At 45.1% G+C, this 22,151-nt stretch overlaps 1 long non-coding RNA gene across 1 annotated transcript; it reads right to left on the reverse strand.

Annotated features, from left to right (window-relative positions):
- Positions 1–12,610: 12,610 nt before the first annotated feature.
- Positions 12,611–20,035, reverse strand: LOC106006393. The gene is made up of 4 exons (XR_006604418.1): positions 19,758–20,035; positions 15,852–15,931; positions 14,445–14,481; positions 12,611–13,814 (listed from the first exon to the last, which is right to left on the reverse strand). It is a non-coding gene; the product is annotated as an uncharacterized LOC106006393 (long non-coding RNA).
- Positions 20,036–22,151: the final 2,116 nt, after the last annotated feature.

The following is a 22,151-nucleotide window of genomic DNA, read 5'->3' on the forward strand; positions in this document are numbered from 1 at the left end:
CGGAGCACACGCGTGGGCTTGTTTCAGAGCTGGAAGGCTGTAGCGGGGGTACGGAGGCTTGAGCCTGCATCGAAACAGGATTCTGCTCTCTGTTCACCAGCGAAGGGCCTCAGAGCCGCCTCTCCCTTCACCTCCGCTTACCCCCTGGTTTCATCAGCAGCAAAACAGGCAATAATAGTATCATGAAGTGAACATGCTGATGAGAGTGAGTGCGGCAAAATGGATATTGATTCGGGTTTATCTCTGCGTCTCTGTCCTCTGTCTACTGTCCACCTGTCATGTCCCATAACCCATCCGTCACCCACTAACCTCTACCTAGCCTCCCTCTAGCTGTCTACCCACCCATCACCCACCTACGTTTCCCTCTACTCGTGGCCTAAACATACTCCACGGTGAACGGCAGCCCTTGTTGTAGGCATCTTCCTGAGGATTTTTTCTGAATTGCACTTTCATTGGAACACTATACTTCCTGTACAGAATCATGTTCTTTTAACCCAGGACTCATTTATAAAAACATTTCACTGACTCTCTCATGTGTGACTTCTGTAGCTGTGTGATGACAGTATTTTGGAAAGAGAAGGATAAAGTCTCCCTGCATTTCCTGATGCTCATGCAGGGCATTTAACCAGCTCAAATAATCACAACCTGTTTCGTCGCAGATGCCTCCCACCCGACGTGGACCGGCCTGCGGCTCACCCATCCCATCCATTTCAACCAGGTTCATAAGGGACACTGACCTCAACCGTTTAACTGGGTCCCATCAATTGCTGAGCGAATTCCTTTCTTCAGCTCCTGGCCTGACCGGAGGCACCTGCCAGCGCAGGAAGGACGGCAGGCGGGAGGAGCTCAGTTGAGCAGAGAGAATTCTACCAGCTCCTGCTGGGAGAGGCGGGGGGGGAGGAGAACCAAAACCAAAACAACAATAACAACAACAACAAAAAAAACCTAAAAAAAAAAAGAACTTATAAGACAAAAACAAATATAAAATCAGAGCACTGACACCATCCTCATACATACCTTCCTTTAGAGAAAATAAAATAGCAGCAGGATGGGAAAAGGAAAAACACAAACAAGGCATCAGGAGGAGAAAGGCAGCATGGATGCGGTGAGTACGGCCTCCCCACCGGTGAGTAACACGTGAGTGATGCTTACGACAAACCAGGACTTGGATGGTGAAAAGCAGAACCAAGACAGCGACAATCAACTGACTGTTCTCAAAAGCGTGGGAAGGAAAGACAGTACTTCGGGAGCGTGGGTCCCAAAGTGGGGACCTCACAAAGCTTAGTCACAGCCTGGGTGCACCCTGTGGACGTCAGGCAGGTCCTTGGCGGGGGGATTCCCCACCTGATTTGGAAACCTGTTTCCAGCAAAATCCTGCACACAAAGGCTTACAGCATCATTATTCATTATTCCAGAGATTGGAACAAAGAAGATGTCCTCCCCTAGGATGATAGATAATCAAACTATGGAACAAGCAGAAACATTCTCCAGCAAATCAATGGAATGAGGCACCAGGCAATGCAGGGCTAAGGGTGAGATTAAGTGGGAAACGCTGGGCTGGAAAGACTGAGAGCTCCACGAGCCCTTTGACGGGCGGTTCTAAGAGAGGCATGGCTGAGAGACGGAAGGGCCCCCTGGCTGCCAGCGGCTTGGGGGGCCACGGTGGTCGGGCAAAGCAGGGGCGAAGCTACCAGTGGTGCTGCAGGGGTGGAGGGAGGCCGCGGTGCCCTTGTCGGAACCCTCACAGCTTCACGGCACGCAGAGCAGGCCTCAATGTGCGCAAATTTAGTGTGCGTATCTACAGCTACATCGAGAAACCCCAGAAAGGAGCGCAGAACGTCACAAAACAATTGAACTCTGCCGCAGTCATGTGAGGCGGTCTCACGGCACGAGTCGCTAGGAAACGAGAGGGACCTAAGCCCAAACCAACTGCGTACAGCGTGGTACACGAGCTGCTGAACTTGTTTCCCGTGCGTGTACAGACGAACAACCCTGCAACCACTACCCGTGTGGACTGGGCTCGAACAGTTCCGTAAGTGGTGGTGGACGCGGCCGCAGGAGCCCGTGCTCTCATCCCGTGCCGGAGGTCAAAGAAAATAAGGCAGGCGGATGCAGGGACTCCAGCCGTGGTGGATGAGGACTGGACACAGCGCTACGACTCCCGGGGAGCTGAGTGTGCAGAAGCGTTTATACCCCTGTGTGTACACGCGGGTGACCTGCACACACATCTCCTCGCTGGGTCAGCTGAGAGGTGTAGAAGGAGCGGCCACCACCAGCGATGGGAGCAACAGTACATCTGGATGTGTCACCATTCCCCGATAACGTGGCTTCTTGGAGATGAGCCTGCTTCTGGGACCAAGGCAGGAAAGGCACACGATGATCCTGGAGCGCCCGAAAGATCCAGAAAATAAGGACGCGTTAAACACAAGCATGGAGTCCATGATGGGCTTTGCCAAAGGAATGCAGGAGCCGACTGAGGCATTCTCAGTGGCCAAAGCTGGGACACTCCATCCGAAAGGGAAGATCCAGTAGTGTGGACTGGGTTATTATGCAAAATATAGCATAAATACCCACGAGTCCAGAGTGATATGAAGAGAAGATTACAGACTTGGAGGACAGGAGACACATCTCCGGTGCAGAAGAATTGCTAACATTTATTGGACAAGGGGGTCGGGGTAAGACGTTCCGCACATGTGCTCTCCACAGAGTGGGTGTTGAAAGACGGTACCAAGGACAACTTCACGGAGGAAGAACCCGGCACAGAGCACTCCGCTGGCTGTTCCAGCTCAGCTTCCGCAGGAATGTCCCGTTACCAGGACCTCTCCCTCCCAGGTGTGGTGAGAACAGAACTCGGTGATCTCCCTCCAAAATACACATACTCTCCCTCTATTCATGAGAGAAACATCTGAGAAATCTGAAATTGGCCCATTCTACAAAATTTTGGCCACTACTTCTTAAAGCTGACAAGGCCATCATCGCAAGCAAGGAGAAGTGTGAGAAACCCTCAGAGTCAGGGAGATGTCATATGATTCTGGAACAGAAAAGGGACGTCATGTGGAAGTCAAAGGAATATGGATAATACATGGACTTTAGTTAATGATCGCATATCAATACTGGTTCAGTAATTGTGACAAATATGCCCTATTAATCTACTGAGACAGTCGTTAACAGAGGACACCAGGGGTGGGTCGTATGCGTGCCCTTATACAGCATCTTCACGATATTCCTATAAGTGAAAAACGATTCTAAGACCAGAAGTTTCTCTAAGAAAACCATAGGACGGCATAATATTATTCAGAAAGAAAAAAATACTTAATTCCCTCTTCAATGGTAGGTATGAGTGGGTTAAAACCAGCGACCGCCAAGTGGGATTGCTTGACTTAAGATTGCTTCACTCTCTTAAGGGTTGAGGACTCCAGACTAGGGACCAGGGTGAAGGGCCCTGTGAAGGGGTCAAGTGGACGGTCTCTGCAACCCGAAGGTGAGGAAGCAGACACGCGAGCGTGAACATCGCAGGCTCTGCCCAGATGAGGTCCGGTTTGGCCTTCAGAGAGACACTCCTCCTCGGACGCGGATCTTCTTTCTTTGGCACATTAGCGGGGTTCTTCTCCCAGGCAGTGGAAAGCACAGTCGGAGAAGTGGACGCGGGCTGAAGAGGACCCGCTGAGAAGGCCGCAGGTCTGGTGGAGCCCGGAAGGTCCCTGTGTGCGCGCAGGTGACAGGCTCACCTGGGGGGACCGCGCGGGCCGGGGCGCGGGCTGGGGCGCAGCGCAGAGGCAGCCTGAGCGCGTCTTCCCGCGGCGCAGTGAGTCATCCGCAGAGCCACGGAGAGATGGAAAATTAATGAGGCCGATTTTAGGATCAGGGCGCTCATTAGAGTGCCATGTGTATGCTTTGAATTAGAATGGGAACAACAGAACAAAGGACTCTGAAGGGTGTTCTTTCTCCTTTAATTGTTCCGAGCTTCCATCTCTAGACAGCTCCAAGCAGGCCGCCTTGGGGCGGTACCACCTGAGCCGTCAGAACCGCTCAGCCCCGGGGCGGTGGGAACTCACGTCCCCTTCAGTTCAGCAACCGTCACAGCTTGGGATGAGCGCGGGAGCAGAGTGGCGCGCCGTCGCTGGCAGGGTAAAAGGTGCTCTTGTCTTGTAAGTGTTCGGTGGTGACATGCATTTTAACAGTACTGCCATGCGGGAATCACATAAGTGATGACACCATTAAAATACATCAGCCTATGTTTTAAAGTATTAGGAAAGTTTTGAGAAGCAGAAAAATGAGCCAGACGGGCGGGCACTGAGAGACAGCTGTAAGAGGCAAAACCCATGTCCGTGAGTTTGCATAAAGCACCGTAGCAGGTCACTGATCCGGCTGGAATTGGAAAGCTGGTCTCCTGCTTTATCTGATGACTCGTCTCCTTGAGAATAAGTTTGTGCACCATCTTGAGATTTGCACCATTTGTAGATTCATTGGATTTTTCTGGACTACCATGCTTGAATACTCAATGAGAGGCATCATTGTTACCAGTTTCAGGCTTTGAAATGGTAATTCCTGATAAGTAAATCACCGCTAAAGCATCACTATTTGGGGTTACCTACTTAGAACGATTTTGGATTTGTAAACCCTGATCTAACTGTAGACTGTGATCTACTATGCCTGGCTTTGAAAGTCCAATGATTTAAAAAATATGCTTTTTTTTTTTTTTTTTTTTTTTTTTGCTGTATCTCCAAGTAAGGATTCAGTTAGAAACAAGTGACATTTAAAGGTAACCAATGCTGAAGAAAAGTTCTCAAATATTTTCTTTTTCCACCGTTAGCCTCAAATTCATGAATCAGAAGGTTGTTTATAATCAATTACTTTGCAATTTGTCAAAGTTACATAAATCAGGAAATTTGTTAGACATTATGAATCCCTAGAACAATGCATATTTTAATAAAATGAAAATATTGTCCATGAACAAAAATGCAAGAATAAATGGAAGCCTTAACTCTCTGTGTACACATAGCAGTCTAAATAATGAGTAGTATGTGATCATTTTAATTCAGCTCCAAATCTTTCCCATTTTGTTTTGTGTGATCAGTAGATATTCTTGAATTAATTGCAAACTGTTCTTTTTTTAAAGCCTCCATTATCTTCTATTGTGTGCAACAAGGGTAAGAAACAATGAAGCATATGGGAGACATACAGAGTCCATAAAACCGTAGTGAACAGGGGACAACCAAAATTATGATAATGTGAATTAGTCTCATAATACATAAGAACTAGAGTAAAAGATGTCTGCCATTTATTTTATATTTGCATTTTTTCATATCCATAATTAGCTGTGATTTGGACCTATTAGTACATTTTTGTTATCGTATTGAATTCAGAGCTAAGTCCACTGCATACAAAGAGCCCTGTATGAGGGTTTTACCAAAGCAAGAGCAATCTGCTCCCTTTGCAGCTGCCCGTGGCTATGATCTCTGTTGGGGCAACAGAAGCCTGGCTGGGAATTTAAAAGAATTTCTGGAGAATTAGATGACCACAGGGAGTTTTGAAAAGCTTTGACATATTGTCAGTCATCCAGAAGGCTGTGTGCATGGGGGAGTCCGTGTCTATGCCCCGGGAAGACATGGGGCAGGAGGAGGCTCCCACTGCTTATCTAGCTAACCCTGCAGCCCTGTCCAAGCAAAAGAGAGAACTAAGCCTGTTTTGTGATTTTTCCCGAAGTTTGGAGATACGCCTTCCCCCATAGAGCTGCTTGGCCAAGGGTAGGAGACAAACAGGCAAAGCATTTGAAACAAATCTTCCAACCTGTCATTGGCAGATGCCTACATTATACCAACCCCGGGGTTAGTATAAACCGGACTTAAAATCAAACAAGTTAAAAAAAAAAAAATCCAGCAGTAAACTCAACAGCAACAAACTGAAGGCAATACAAAAACTATAGAATTAACCCCGAAGAAAAACAAAACCACACACAGGATGCCTGCCAAAAATAAAAAGACCCTGGGGGAAGGATCGGAAACCAGAGTTGCTACAATGTATTATCAAAACAGTTAAGTTTCAACAACAAAAATAAATAAAACGAGCAAAGAACAGGAAAATGCACCACATACACTGGGGGGGCGGGGGAAGCCGCCAACAGAATATGCACCTGATAAATGCAGTAGAAAAACGCTCTTAATAAACTTTAATAAATATCTTCAAAGAAGTAAAGGGAAGTATATTGAACAAATTATAATAAAATATAATAAAACATATCTCACCAAATAGAGACTAAAAACAGAGACATATAAATTATAAATAGAATTCAATAAAAAATATGGAATTGAAAAGTATAGTAACATAAGTGAAAATTTAACTAGAGGGGCCCAAGGACCCATTTGAGCTTGCAGGACTGGAGGCCAAGTCAACAGTGATAGTCCAATGTTGAGAACTGAAATGAAAAAGAGGGAGCAAAAGTGCACAGAGATTCCGAAGCCTGCAGGACTCCATCAAGCCGACCTCTCCGAGGCATGAGTGGGGTCCCAGAAGGAGGAGAGAAATATGAAACAACAGAAAAAAAAATTTGATGACAAATATTCATGCAGAAATCCAAGAAGCTCAATGAATTGTAGGTGGAATTCTAGGTAGAATGAATCTCTAACGGATTCAAAATTCGAACCCAGAGATATGCCAATTAAACTGAAGAAAATTACAAAAATAAGCCAAGGCATGCAAACATTTTAGCACAATACTTGGCACAAAATCTTTGCTCAATATTCATTAGCAGTTGTTGATAATGTGCATAAGATACTATTCATCAAGAGGTTAACATTTATTGGAATACTGCTGGGCAGACATGTTTATCCATTATCTCATTAAATTCTCGTTGGAAAATCTCCCTTTCTTCTCAACCTCATGCCCTATGCTCCTCTGGTTTACTCTCTGCCCTCATCTGAATGGATCTCATCACCTTCCTGTTGTTTCTCCAGGAACTACCACGACACATTCCCTGCATCATTGTCCAAATCATCTTTCCTATAGAAATTTGATACTGTGCTTTCTGCTTACATGTCTACACTAATGTCCTACTTCTCTCTCTTAGGACAAAGTCTGTATGTCTTGCCAAGCCTTGTCTCAGCTGTCCGTCTTCCTCCCTCAAGAATCCAGATGTAGGACTTCACTTGGTTCTCAAACTAAACTTAGTTCTCAAACTCGGCCGTAAACTCTTCTTCCAAATGGTTGATTAATCTAGCGTTAGCTCAGATACCCAGTTCTCAGAATGGCACTCCTTCCATGACTTTTACACTCTGATGGGACCCTTGCTTTTTGCTTCTAATGGTGCCACATGAGCCCCCTTTGTGATACTCTTCACAGATGGTTGTAATTACTTTTTAAAGTATGTCTTTCTTGCTAGTCTCTAAGCCTCATGGAAACAAAAACATAGCATGATTCCATTCGCCACCAAAAATGCAATAATTAACTGAGTCCTGGTATTGGTTAGATGGATTGGAACAGTATTCAAGGACAGCTGCATTTTCTTTCAAAATCTGGGATTCTCCCAAGAGTGAGTGTTTGCCAACTAAAATGAGAAAATTCACTTTGGGTAGATACTAGAGAGTATTTTATTGTTTGTTCAAGATGGTACAGTGAAGCATGTAAATACACCTAGGGAACACACACAGAGCTAAAACAGGATCATGTAAATACACCTAGGAAACACACACAGATCTAAAACAGGATCTGTAATAAATTATAGCAAGAAAAGCAATGTTTCAAGAGGTAGTGATTGAGATATGTCTAATCTCTCATGTTTGCCTCTCTTTCCAATTTTTTGCTGCTGAGGAAAATGACATTTTAACAAACACACTGTCCTTGTCTCAGTGCCCTGTGTGACTCTGGGTGATGTCTGATCAACCGTGTTGCTATGCTGGTTCAGGTGTAAGGTTTAATTTTTTTTTTTTTTTCCTCCTGTGACTGGTTCTTCTTTTCATACCTCACAATCATCTGGCCGTTGGCTTTCCATTTTGAAAGGGTTCCCTCCCTCTCCAGGGTTCTGAGTTTTGCCCAGCAGTTGCCGTGTCTTCGTTTTTCCTGAGGGGGAGGTGCAGAGTGTGGCCACCAAGACGCTCTGCCTGCTGTGGCCGACATTGCTGTCTGTGCTGATGCCTGCTTATGGAGATGAGGTGCCGGCATCCTGCATTCCCTTGCCCCACCGTCCACCCCCTGCCTGTCTCTTGTTCCCTCCCTTCTACCGCTGTGGTGTTTCTGTGAAGAACTATTACCCTTGACCCACCTTTGTGTGTTTGGCAGACCGAGCTAAACCAAGGCAGGAGGGAACAGTTGGGAGTCGGAGATAGATATCGGACGTGAAGGCTAGAAATGTATTCAAAATTGTTATGTGGCAAGGTTTCCCTTGTTTGGTTCTGTGGAACTGAACCGTGGTGAGGGTGCGGCCTAGTGTGTGAGTGAGAGAACGCTACAGAGCGCCGAGCGTGCTCTGGGACTTACAGACTATGTGGTACTGGGCAAGCGGCTCGCCTTCCCTGGTCGCATCATTAGAACTATGTCTGTACTTACACACTTACACCCATGTCGTAGGGTGTCATGCAGAGTAAATCACATAAGTACGCGACAACAGTGGTGATCGTCACTGCATTTGGTCAACATTTCAGTCTTCAAATTCACATTACACATACCAACGACTGACAATGTTCAAGAAAAATGTGTGTTGTTTGGTTATGTTGTGTAGGTGACTTGTCTCTATTTTCTTTCTGTTCAGTTCTCTCAGGCACCCCTCAAGGCCCAGGCTGATGGTGCAGGAGAAAGCCCCAGGGTTTGCAGATGCCTGCGCTGGAATGTCTTTGCCTCTTTTGACTCTGTGCTTGTTTGCTCTCCAGCATTTCTCTCTTCTCTTCTAGGACATTTTTGGTTTTAAGTAGATGAAAAAAACAAAACCAAAAATGATGGGGAGCTTAGAGGAATGACAGCAATATTCAGTCTCTGAACATGCTCTAGAAGAATATTCAGGAACTAAAGAACTAATGTCACAGGTGAAAAAGTCTCACTGTGCCCCCCGAGAAAGCAACCCAGATGGGGATGTAGCATGAAGAGTGAATCCTTGAACTTCAATAGGAACTTGGACTTGCAGCCCAATAGTCATCTAAACATTTAATGTCCGGTAAATTACTCATCGTGCATGTCTCAGTTTTTCCACCTGGACAATTAGGATGACGATATGGTGCATGTAAAAAAGTCAACGATGAAAATACCAGGAATCTAGCAATATACCTGCCAGACACTGATATCATGTGAGACTTACTCTTTTTCTCTGATGACTACATATATTCGTTTAGATATTAAAATCTTACCCACAGTCCCAAACCCATTTTATCCATATATTCTCAGTCTGTTCTAACCACCATTATCTTCTCCCTCTGAAAACCACAGAACTTCCATCTCTGACATCCACGTGAAATTAAGAGGTGTTGTCACTATTCCCTGTGTGACCTTGGACAAGCTACTGTACTTCACTTAGCATCAGTTTTCCTTCTGTTTTTCCACAAAATGGGGCTAAGGGTAGTATGGGTCTGGTGGGACAGTTCTGAGGATTTGGTGGAACCACACACATGAAACAGTGAATGCTGTGTCCGGAAGGAGCTCTAGGAATGGAGCATCACTGATTTCCATCTTACGTGTTCTTTTATCTGAACGCATGCAACATGATTCTATTTTTCATGTAGCTCAGTATTATTTTCCACCTGCACTGGACAGTGCAGAAGGGATACCAGGTTCCACTGTCAGCTAAAGAGTTAATCATTTCCATAGTATATAAGAAGAGGGCGGGGGGCAGAGTACAGATCCCAGGCATCGACTCCGAGGTGTGTGTGCTGTGCTGGGACTAGCTCATGTCACCTTACCCCAGCCTATCGCCCACGTCGCAGGGAGGACCCGTGAGTGTGCATGGACCAAAGGACTGACAGTGGATTGTAACCCAAAGTGTGGTCTACTTAAGCAGAAAATGAAACTCTATCTTTAAAAATTATCTTGATCTCTAAAGGGAGTCTAATACATACATATGTATACATACTGTCACCAAACAGCATCTGAAAAGAACTCCTTGTGGAGGTTTATAGAAGTAAAGGAGAGACATCCAGAAACAATAGTTGTGTACAAAATGGAATTTCAAATTCTGAAAAAAATCTCAATTGTTTTTAACCTTTTGCTCATTCAATTTTCTCATCAAATACTCCTTTGAATGGCTTCTTAGATCGACAAGAAAGTAAATGCATTTCATATGGTTAATGTGACATCCTTTTCCGTGGCTTCACAGCAAAGATGTTATTTTTATTGTCGGGTTACAGAAAAGGAAGGTGATTCTGAGCATTTCTTTCATGTCTTTCTTTTATCATGAATCACAAAGAAAATGCAACTTAAGTGTTAGAGCTGCTGTTACCAAATGCTGGTGATGAAATAAAACAAAGAAAACAGAATCATTCCCTGTTTTCTCAAAGTGTGGGACACTCCCCTCCCCGGTACCACACCCACTTGCCCTGCATCCGTGTCCCCCTGGGGAGTCCTCACCCCACCCAGCATAAGGCTTCACAATCCTCTTACTCAAAATATGCTTCTTTTTTGATTGTATTGATGTTTCATTGAGCCATTGAGCTCTGGTGTTTAGTATTGTAATCAGTAGAGGTGAGATCAATAGAAAGGTCATCGCTCCTCTTTTCTGAGGATGATCAGAATCCAGGGGAAGGAGGTGCCCGCCAAGCAGGAAACAAAGACGGGGCATCACCATTCCCGAATTTGACACGTGCTGTGCCTCAGTGGAGCAAGGTTCTCCATAACAGGATGTGAGGGGCCGGTAGCCCTTCCGAACTGGTCACTGGGGCAAAATGTCCTTTGCCACAGGCAGTCCTGAAGATGCCGGCGGTCCTGCATACAACTTCCTCCCTTTATGCTTGCCAGAAAGAATGGATAGAGTTCTACATAATCTCAGCACCTATTAGAAGTATCAAAGTCAGTTAGGTGTGCATCGAAGCCCCAGGAAATAATTTACATTACACTGATAGGCGCAGTTGAGGGAAGCGTCTATCTTCCGGAAGTGTGTTTGTAACCTGGAAGCCGGTGCGCGTATGGTCAGCTCACAAAATAACCAAAATGGACAGCTGCTACATTAGAAAACCAGATTATTATTCTGCAAGGCAGTGAAACCATAACCATCAGGAGTATATTCTCCACTGGAAGGAAATCACTTGCTTATTACCAAAAAATAAATTTAGTTTTCTGAAAATTAATAAAAAAAACTACCTAGTCAGGGCTTTAACCAACAATAAGTAACCAACCATAAATAGTAATTAGAGAGAAGTTTTGTGCTCAAGAAAGCCAGCAGGCTTTCAGGCATGGTGCTCCAGCCTTGGGTGACATGGAGAGGTCACATGACCTTTCTCTTATCCCTTATTTCCAAATTCGGCACACTTTTTCTTGACATTTTCAACTATATAAGTGATGGGTTTGCCTTGAGTGTTTTTCTGAATTTAAAATTCACACGGTCCCCATGGTCTGATTAGCACAAACATGCTAGGGAGGACAGTGGGCCCCAGGCCTGGAAGCCAAGACTGTCTCCGGAAGGCTGGTAGGAAACAAGCAGACCAGGGCACCGACGGGTTCATGCTTTTGATCACACAGTTGGCTTTTGCGATCTTCTCTTGGGATGCGGTGATAAAGCTGTTTTTTTCCTCAAGAAGATACAATCAAATGAAACATGTGGTTTATCCTATCTTTTATCCTATATTTTTTTCCCAAAGAGAATCAAGATCTATTTTGCAGAAACGCTATATACCAAATCACACACTACGCAGGGAAATCGGAGAGCATCCCAATAGGAGTGGCAGACATTTTCTTAGCCTTCTTCCTCTCCTGTGTTCTCGACCAGCCATGTCTTTGTGTCGCTGCCGATGGAAGAGCATTTGCTCTGCAGACGTGTGATGGTGTCTGCTGCACTCACAGGACATTTTGTCCCCACTTCTAGGGCGGCTGAAAGAGCTGGTCGAGGGCATCCTGTGGGTCCAGTGCTGTCCGGTCGTGCATCTCCTGCACCTCCTTGAAGACTTACTCTCCTGTCCAGAGGCAGGTGGGAGGGGGGGGGTCGACCTCCACAAAGTGGTGTACCATTAGGGAATAAAATACGGTCTCTTCTAAGCCCAAAATAACGCTCCCGTATCTTCCCAGGCAACTAAGCGTACATAAGAGAATACAAGTGTCTTGATGCAAATGTATCTGAGAGAAATGACCTTTGAATTTGAACCCACATTACAGTATCGATGATCCAGCTCTAATCCTCGGGGACTATGTGGCCCGGGAAGAAAACCGGGGTGGGGGACTATGGCAGCTGGAAGGAGGTGGGGGGTGGAAAGGGCCAGACCATCAAGGGGAGGGGAATCCTGTTTCCAGGGACAGCTTTCCAGGTGTCCTCACGCTGGGGCTCGTCTCTGCTTTCTTTAGCTAAAATTCGGGAGATGTAGGGACGCAGTGAAGAATCTTACGGAGGCAGAAGTAACAGGGTTTGGTAAATAAATGGGTGTGGAGAAGGAAGGTGACAAGTGAAAGACCCTGAGTTAGAAAAACATTTTCACTTAAGGATGAGAAAGTTCTAAAATAGATTTATTTTTGACACTTGCCCCAGTAACCTATGCATTATCTGCTTCCGAAAACAGTCGCATTAGCTCTTTGATGCTTCTGATGGTGTTTTTATGATCCTACTTCTTTCTTTCAACCCTATGTTGAAATACAGAGTAAGTCTGCCCTCCCTCTGTCTCTGTCTCTGTCTCTGTCTCTCTCCTCCCCGTCTCCACTCTCCCTGCCAGTCTTCTCTGGTTTTCTCGTTTGCTAGGCATCAAACACACTCATTCTTCCCAACAACGTATTTTAATGAAAAATCTTTAAGAGATCAGAAATATGAAAGATTGAGATCCCATTTTGCTTAATTTATGGTGCTCTGAGTATATCACTTTGAATAATTTTTTAGTGTGTTTGGTGTTTCAAGACCTCATTGGACTAACAGAGGCTACTGGTATCAACATTTTGCACTTGGATAGACGTGGAGACACCTGACTCCCTTGATCTCCCCGTGGTTTAAATATGCGTCCTGAGTCTCTCCTCTTCATACACAAATACCGAGGGCTGTAATGTGTGCTTCCACCTCTCAAAAATGACTCGTGAAACTCATGAAGAAGGTAGCTCATTGCATTTACTTATATTACTTGGCTACTTATATTTCTGTTGTATTTCTATGGCTGTTTTTACCCATTCCAACGCTCTTTTTTTCCTTCCTGAAGTTCCGTGTTTTCGTCTCCCATTTCCTCTCCCCATGGGGAAATTCCTCTACCATTCCCTTCAGGTAGGTTTCTTGGTGGTGGTTTCTGAGTTTGGAAGGTCTGCCCCCATGCCCCCTTCCGTATTCACGAAGTGTATTGCACGGAGTAGAGAATTCACATGTCCCAGTGTCCCAGTCACATCTGCGGAACCGAAGGATGCAGGGGCCCTTCCTTCTGGCCTCTGGAAACCTGGAGAACACACCAGGAACTCACCATGTCATGCCTCACCTCCTGGGTCCCTTCCGGTAGCGTGCTGTGTGCAGGTGTGGGGCGGGCGGTGGCTGCGCTTGTGACACGGAGGACCTGGAGGGGAAAAGGCGACTGACTCCTTGTTGGCTGGAAGTGTGATTTTGTTGCACGTCAGTTCGACGGATTTGAAGGTTGAGGTTTGCTCTTCTCCACAGGATATGAGTGATTCAAATGAGTTCTTGAACAAATAAGAAGAGAGCAGCCATTTCTTCTCTTAATGACATCCTGAAAATTTGAAATTGTTGCATTTATGTTAGAATATAATTTCCTCAAGATGCAACGTAGTCATCAGCATTTCTTTTACCCTGTAGGATGTTAGTCTTTTCTGTAAAAATCTGTTCATTTTGCCTCGACAATAACCTGGTTCTCAGAAATTCAGCTTCAATATTGGCTCACTGAGGAGTAGCGTCCCTGTAACAGATAGGAGTCGACACTGAACGTAATGGGATCACCGCTCATAAGGAGGTCTAGATGACAAAACGGATGCTTATTTAATGGCTTTATTTTTTCTCTTGCTTCTGGTTGCTTTACTTCCTCCTTCCTGCCTGTGCCTCATAAGAAAGCACATGAGTCTGGGTCAGTGGACATTTCTAACACTGGTTAGGTCAGTCTAGAATTTCACCAGACTTGCCATTCCATTTTGAAGAAATTAATTATATTCTCCATCCCCACACTTTCTCCTGAAACACATTTTAACTTACAGATGAATTTAAAATTAGCACCAAGGATCTCCACATCCCCGTGATTCCTTCTCCCCAATTCCTCAGCTGTTAGCGTTTTACCACGTTTGTTCTGAGACCTCCCTGCCCCATATCCTGTCTTTATCTCTATCCACACACACACACACACACTCACCATTATCGGGTCTCTTCCAGAATCATCTGCGAGCAGGCTGCAGAGATGGAGATAAAGAAAGTGTACTAAGGATTTACCTTTTAAGACTCGTTGTAGCCGACTTTGCAGAATTTTACTTTGTATCTCACAAACTAACAGGGAAACAATCATATACCATCAACAGATAAGACTCCGCATCAGGAAACCAACGCTGATGCAATGCTTCACGCCCAAGCACACTTCCACCCAATTCCCAGCAACGCCCCTCTGCTTTTCCCAGGCTCGGGATCCAGAATCTCACCCTGCATTCAGGATCCTGTGGTTCAATCTCCTTCAACCTCAAAGAGCTTTTTGAATTGTCCCTGTGTTAACCTTGATCCATTTAAGGGGACCATGGTCAGGGGCCATCTGAAGTTTTTCTGGAGCCCACAGTGGCAGGAGGGTCTGAATGCCCTTCTCAGTGTGCCCCCATGAAGAGGCACATATGTCACCTCCTTCCACCAGTGGACGTGTTAGCCCGGGTCACCTTGTCTGCTGTGCCTCTTAAGCATAAAGTCACCCCTTTCTCTTTGAAATTAATGTACATTATCCGAGGAGACTGTTGAGCTAATGCCTTATTTCTTACAGAAACCCTACTCCGTGGCTCTGGCATCCGCGGACATCTCCTGCTGGTACCAACAGCCACGGTGCTGGTGGCCAAATGGTCATTTCCTATTTCCCTCCGTCCTTCTGCGTTCACTGGTTGGGATTTTTATCATAAGGAGAAGCTTTCCTTCCTCGTGTATTATCTATTTACTTCTTATATTCATTTGTTTGTTTACTCATGTGTTTCTGTTTTATTCCGTGAATCGAAACGCATTATCATAGATTTTTCAATGCTTAAATTGTCCTGAATTTAACCCTGTTAAGCCCCTTCAAGTTGGCTCTTGCACCCTTCCCATCCTTGGAAGCCGTTCGTCCTGGAGTAAGTTATCCTAAGTCCACCTCCCTCCCTCAGCCCTGGAATCCGCCTCTTATCCAAGGAGTCCCGCCCCCTCATTGGAAGATGGCTAGGAGAAGCTGACATCCGAATGTCAGGTGTGTTTACAGATTACACCAATGGAAGCAGGGAATATGTACATGTACGTACACACACATAGGTACACACTGGTACATGTGTAGCCATGCTTTTTTCTACTCATGTTATGCAATTTAAAAAAATGAGTTCAGAGATGCCTGGATGGCTCAGTCCGCTGAGCATCTGACTCTTGGTTTCAGCTCAGGTGGTGAGCTCAGGGTCCCGATACCGAGCCCTGCCCTGGGATACACACTCAGCAGGAGTCTGCTTGAGACTCTCTCTCCCTATCCTGCTGCCCCATCTTCCAGTCTCTCTCTTTCTCTCTCTCAAATACATAAACAAATCTTTCAAAGAAGGAAAAGAATTCATACCTGTGTCTGCAATTCCAGCCCAAGGCTTCAAGACTTTTTTAGCCTTTTCTCTTTTCTTGGTTGTAATTCCCTCCTCTGACCTTGAAAACAAGGGTACCTGTTATCCTTAATACATTTGCTCATTGGTCCGGTCTCTCCGTTGTTTTCTCAATGTCCAATGTCCCACGTGCACACGTGACCTCTTTTCCCTTCAATCTCCAGGACCCCCAATCCCTCAGCCTCCATACACCCCCCTTCCTCCCTCCCGGGCATCCAAGCAACAGGAAGGTCCCTCTTACCCCAACACTCTGCTGTTGGGATGGCCAAGGAAGGGGTGGAAAAATGGATGCAGATAGTGTAAGAGAAACTTCATGTTTGTTAATATTGGGGAAATGAGACAAAATAACAAAATATTAACAATATTTTGTTAATATTGGGGAAATGAGACCACCCCCCCAAATTAGTTCCAATATAGTGAATGACTTTGCTTCACCTTACCAACAAGAATGGTCCTAGGGGTATGGGAACTGATGTACTGGGCTCGGACCAACAGGTATACAATATTCAGTGACATTTCATTTCCCCATGGTGGACTGTGTGAGCACAGTGTGTAACTTACAGTAGGAGTTGGGACTTGTCAGCTTCATTTGATTTATAAAATGGCTTTAATTGTAGATGGTTAAATTTAACACATACTGTAAGGTACCTGCATATTTTTATTTCCATTTTGTGTGGAAAGATGTCTGCCTCACACAGAACTCTGATGTAGGTGTGGTGTGATTGTAGCCAAAGGACCTCTGAACCCTGAGCCCTATGGGAAGAGCCCGGTCTCCATATCAGGAAGTCAACGTCTACCGTGTGATTCGTTTCTTGCATAACAAATTACCAAAGACAGAGTGGCCTAAAACAACAGAAGAATTGTTCTCTCTCGGTTCTGGAGTCTAGCAATCTGAAATCAAGGCTTCGGCAGGGTTGATTCCTTTGGAGGCTTTGAGAAGGGAACTGTTCCAGCTCCTTTCCTTTCCCAGGGGTGTCGGCAATCCCTGGCTTTCCTCTGCTTGAAGCCACATTGCTGTAGTCTCTGGCTCTTTGCCTACACCTGGACCTGTGTCCAGAGCTCACCTTTATTTATGAGTTACATTGGACTATGGCCCGCCCTACACCAGTATGACCTTGTGTTCACCTGCTTACAACTACAAAGACCCCATTTCCAAATAAGGTCATGTTCCCAGCTGCTATGGGTCAGGGCCCAAACACATCTTTTGGGGAACACATTTCAGTGCACTGCACTTAGATGATGAGATAATGGAATGATCACCGTGGGTCTATTTGGAGTTTCATGCTTATTTTAATATTTTAAGTATGAGTTACTCCGTATTACTTACTCTACAGTTTCCCTAGATCAGTGTTTGTTTCCCCCAACACAAATGAAGTATTGATGGCAAAACCAGTGTGTCCCAAGGACATCCACTCTTTTTTCTGCTGGAGCACAACACGTCAAGCTGAATATCAAGCCGTATGGCCTGACCTCTTTCTCTCCTGGTTTCTTAATCCAGAAGTGCTAAGCCTGGTAACAGCCTCCACTTACAGTTAGTGTAGTATAGGGCGTCTTACCAAATTTAATGTATTCATTTTCCATATTCCTCCACCTTACTCAAATAACCTGTTACTTGGAAGACTATGCTCGGAAAAGTTAACAACTGTCAAAATAATTTTAAAACATGCTACTTTCAGAGTCCCACTGCCTAAAATACGTTCCTCCTTACTCAGCTTCAATGACTGAAATTCATCAAAGTGCGGAATGTGCTCGCTAAGTCGGATATGATGCCTGTGGGATGTACCATCCTTTCTGCAGAAAGCGGGCCGCGATGAGGTGGGTCACTGGATGAGAGCCCTTCATTGATGGGAAGAGCCCATTTAGGGGCCCCGCGGTGTGGGGGGGGCATTTCTCTGCAACATTAACATCATCTTTTGAGCCTGAAGGAAATGTCTTGAATGGGGAAATGGGGAAGCACAAATGAACCGTCGCCACATCACATTCTGTCTACAACCCTGACCGCAGCGCTTCTCTGGTCTTAGGCACCAGCCCACAGCCCACTGAGGTCAGCTTTCTCAGTGATTTCATCCACTGCCATCCTTCCCTAACAGACAAAGCAGTTAAAACCCCAGAGAAAATCTCTTAATTAATTTCATCACCACTGACATACTCCAGGGCAGAAATGAGGCTTGTGCTAGCCTAGGGACATGGCTATGAAGGGTGAGCGGATGACTCTGTTGTCAATAATTAATGAGTGGCTTTCTTTCTTTGTTCATTTACTTATTTTTTTTCCATTTAATTTTATTTTATTTCTTTTCAGTGTTCCAGAATTATTGTTTATGCACCACACCCAGAGCTCCATGCAATACATGCCCTCCTGAATACCCACCATCAGGCTTATTGTTAAGAATTAATAAGGGACTTTAAGACGTAATACCCTTCATCCACAAAGAATATGTCCCAAGAGCATCAGTGGATGCCTAAAATCATAGATAGTACCGAACCTTTTATATACTATGCTGTTTCCTATATATGCATGCTTATGATAAAGTTTAATTTATACACTACGGAAGTAACAATAACTAATCATAAAATAAAGCAAAGATACCAATAAACTAAGTAACAGTGATGTGGATGTTGTGTCTCTCTGTCTCTCTCAAAATATCTTCTTGTCCGGCACTCACTGTGCTTCTCCTTGTGATGATGGGAGTGGACACAAGGCCCGGGCGACCGGCTGAGGTAAGGAGGGACGCGGCACTATGAGCCGGCATCAGGCTACTGTTGGTCTTCCGAGGATAGGTCCGAAGGACCTGATTCTAGACCGGGCAGACCGCCTGTATCCGAAGCCACAGCCAAGGAGGCACATGTGTAGTAAGAGAGAAGCAGCGCCCCTGCCCAGAGGAAACCCCCCACACAGCCTGGGCAGTGCATGGGACCCAGGTTAATAAGTTAATAGGGACAAAGGTAGGGGCGCCTGGGTGGCTCAGGGGGCTTAGCCTCTGCCTTCAGCGCAGGTCACGATCTCAGGGTCCTGGGATCGAGCCCCACATCGGGCTCTCTGCTCAGCAGGGAGCCTGCTTCTGCCTCTCTCTCTGCCCACCTCTGCCTACTTGTGATCTCTCTCTCTCTCTGTCAAGTAAATAAATAAAATCTTTTAAAAATAAAAAAAAAAGTAGGGACAAAGCTAGAAATGTATGTGACATTTAAAAGTTCATCGGGCTGCAATCGGGAAATTGCTATGTCTACCTAGATCTTAATTTTTTAAGTTGCATGTCCTAATATCACAGCGATACAGATCTAGAGGATGTAAAGTTGGTTGAGCACTGAAGAAAAATAGAATTTTTTTTAACAGTAAAATAACCAAAACTTTCAAAAAGGATGTCTGATTGCCTACCCTCACAGTCCATCATCATTCTTTTCCAGCTAGATAGGAAAAGGTACCTGGGGAGGGAAGCACATTTTTTAAGTTAGTTTTATTAGTTGAGGCAATGATTCCTTTTTTTTTTTTAATTTTTTTTTTTTATTTATATGTCAGAGAGAGAGAGGGGGAGAGAGTGAGCGCAGGCAGACAGAGGCAGCAGAGGCAGAGGGAGAAGCAGGCTCCCTGCCGAGCAAGGAGCCCGATGTGGGACTCGATCCCAGGATGCTGGGATCATGACCTGAGCCGAAGGCAGCTGCTTAACCCACTGAGCCACCCAGGCATCCCAGTGATTCCTTTTTTTGAAGGTGAAATTCAATATAGAGCACTTAAAATTGTTAATTTCAATGCTTAATTTTTGTAAGAAAATTGTTTTTGACCTAAAAAATTTGTAGGAGAACTACTAGGAAGTCTGTAAATGAACATAATCCATGGTGACGTGGGCAGAAAAAGTGACAGATAAAAAGATTACCTTTCAATGTGCTACACTCACTGTTTTATCCTCATATTGAAGTTATTTCTAGGCCGTGGCTGGTGAAGTCTTCGTGGCCTTGGGTTCTAATGTGGAAGCCGTGGGTTCAGAAAAGTACTTCAAATGGATCCAGAGACCAGAATTGCCAGAGTCTGGGACAAAATTCCATGTAGAGAAATGGACAAAACTCAGAATATTTCATCTGAAGGACAGGAGGGTAGGGAATGAGAATGATGCTGAAGGTTCTCAGAAGATGCCTCTTCCCTGATGTGTCGTAAACGGAAGAGGCAGGACAGGCGGGTATCTTCAGGAGAACGTGTAGATAAGAACTCCACGAAAGGAAAATTTCACAATGAAAAGACTTCGGGGGGCGCCTGGGTGGCTCAGTGGGTTAAAGCCTCTGCCTTCGGCTCAGGTCATGATCTCAGGGTCCTGGGATCGAGCCCCACGTCGGCCTCTCTGCTCAGCAGGGAGCCTTCCTCCTCCTCCTCTCTCTCTGCCTGCCTCTCTGTCTACTTGTGATCTCTGTCTGTCAAATAAATAAATAAAATATTAAAAAAAAAAAAAAGACTTCGGGAAATGAGCAGCAGTCTGGAGGACGGTGTCACCCTGGGCCCTTCTTTCCTGGGGACCTGAGTGCACTCAATGACCTCTAACTCTTCCACCAAGGTTGAGATCCTAAGAAATAGCTCCTGGAAACATTGGGTATGGGCTGTGTTCTGCACCACATTTTCCAAGACAAAAGGAGCAGTTTTTGTTTCAGAGATGTTTATGAGCCGTCAAGAGTCCTATTCACGATTTGCAAAAATGCCTTCTCATTCGAAGTCAGCAAAGTTGGGACAGTTTTGCACACAGATAGGAACTTTTGCTCTCCCACAGAGCTGCCCAGCAGTGCATGCCCAAAAGCTGTCTCTTGCTCAACAGACCACATGGGGACATCCCAATCTGTCAGATGGCAAGGGAAGGCACAGGGCTGGGAGCTTCACTTCCTCACTGATGACAAGGCAGATGACTCAGCATTCAGCATAACTGGGCTGTGAATGTGCTTCTCGACCAAGCGTCATAGTCCCCGACGTGCGTCCTACCCCCAGGGAAAACATCCCAAGTGTTGCTTATTTCTGTCAATTGGAAAAATATGTTTGTTGCAAAACAATAAAAACGTTTCTTAAAATATTCAAGTGCTATTCACTTCTAATACTCAAGGAAAACTGGAAAATTTACATTTATTAGACTGTATACAACCAAAGTACTGTGGTATAGAAATATATTCTATGGGCTTGGACAGTTCTGGATTCAAATGATGGACTTGCTGCAAGACTCTGGCAAATTAAACTCTCTCTACCTGCTTCCTTCTTGGTAAAATGGAAGTAAGTCACTGGTACACTATAGGAATTAAGGGACATAGAGTGAATGAAGGGAGTATGGGCTGAAAGGGCCTCACTTGCCACCTGTCCCAGTGCCCCTTTCACCACCGATCTCCTGGTTTGTGACAGTGCTGACCTCCCCTTCTCCTCGGAGGGAAGACTGGCCACCAGGAGCTGGGGCACCAGGGAGTGCCTGGGGCAGGCCATGCAGTGGGATAAAGGGTGTGCCTTAGCCCTCCTCAAAGAAATCAACCACTTCCAGACCCACCGTTGTTGATAAGAGCCCCTAGCGCCCTCGGTCTGCAACGTTGGATTTGGGTAACAGACTCTTCCTGAAAACGCTATACTCCTTCCCGAAGAGAAGTAGATCAAGAGTAGATTTCAAGCGCATTGCATTAGGTCTTAGATAAGATTTGCTCTGGACTGGTGAAGTCTGAACAAATTGGTGAGAATTTTATGCTTCTTATTTTTGCACATCAAGGAAGATATATGAGTGCACACAGGTGCACTTATGCTGCACACACACACACACACACACACACACACACAACCAGGGAATCTCTTGAAGCTAAACGTGCTTTTTGAGCTCCTGGGGTCCCTAATCCATAAATATCCATGCTAATAATATATAATCAACTCTCTGGAAAGGTTTAAAAGCAAAAGAAATACAAACAAAGCTTTTACTTACCCCTAATTTGATTCCTGGCTAGCCAGCACTGCTCCGGAGTCCGTGGTTATTACCCCATGTATTTCCATTTAAAACCTGCCAGCTGGGGCCGGCTCTCACGGGAGAACTGTAACAGCTGTCCCAGCGGAAAATAAAGGCATGTCACTTTAAATTTTATACCGGGGCCAAAGAAATGTCAGATTCCTGCCTCAGCTATATAATGACACACATTATCTCTGACCTGAGCACGTCCTATCAATTCATGTTCATAAGAAAATTACACTTTGGATTTACTTGATTCCTGTTCTTTATCCAATTTCTTACATAAAAAGGCAATTTAATCTTCTCTTCAATGCCCACTGT

This window comes from Mustela putorius, unplaced genomic scaffold, assembly GCF_011764305.1.
Source record: "Mustela putorius furo isolate JIRA1106 unplaced genomic scaffold, ASM1176430v1.1 tig00004033_pilon_pilon_pilon, whole genome shotgun sequence".
In the NCBI taxonomy this organism is placed as follows: Eukaryota; Metazoa; Chordata; class Mammalia; order Carnivora; family Mustelidae; genus Mustela; species Mustela putorius.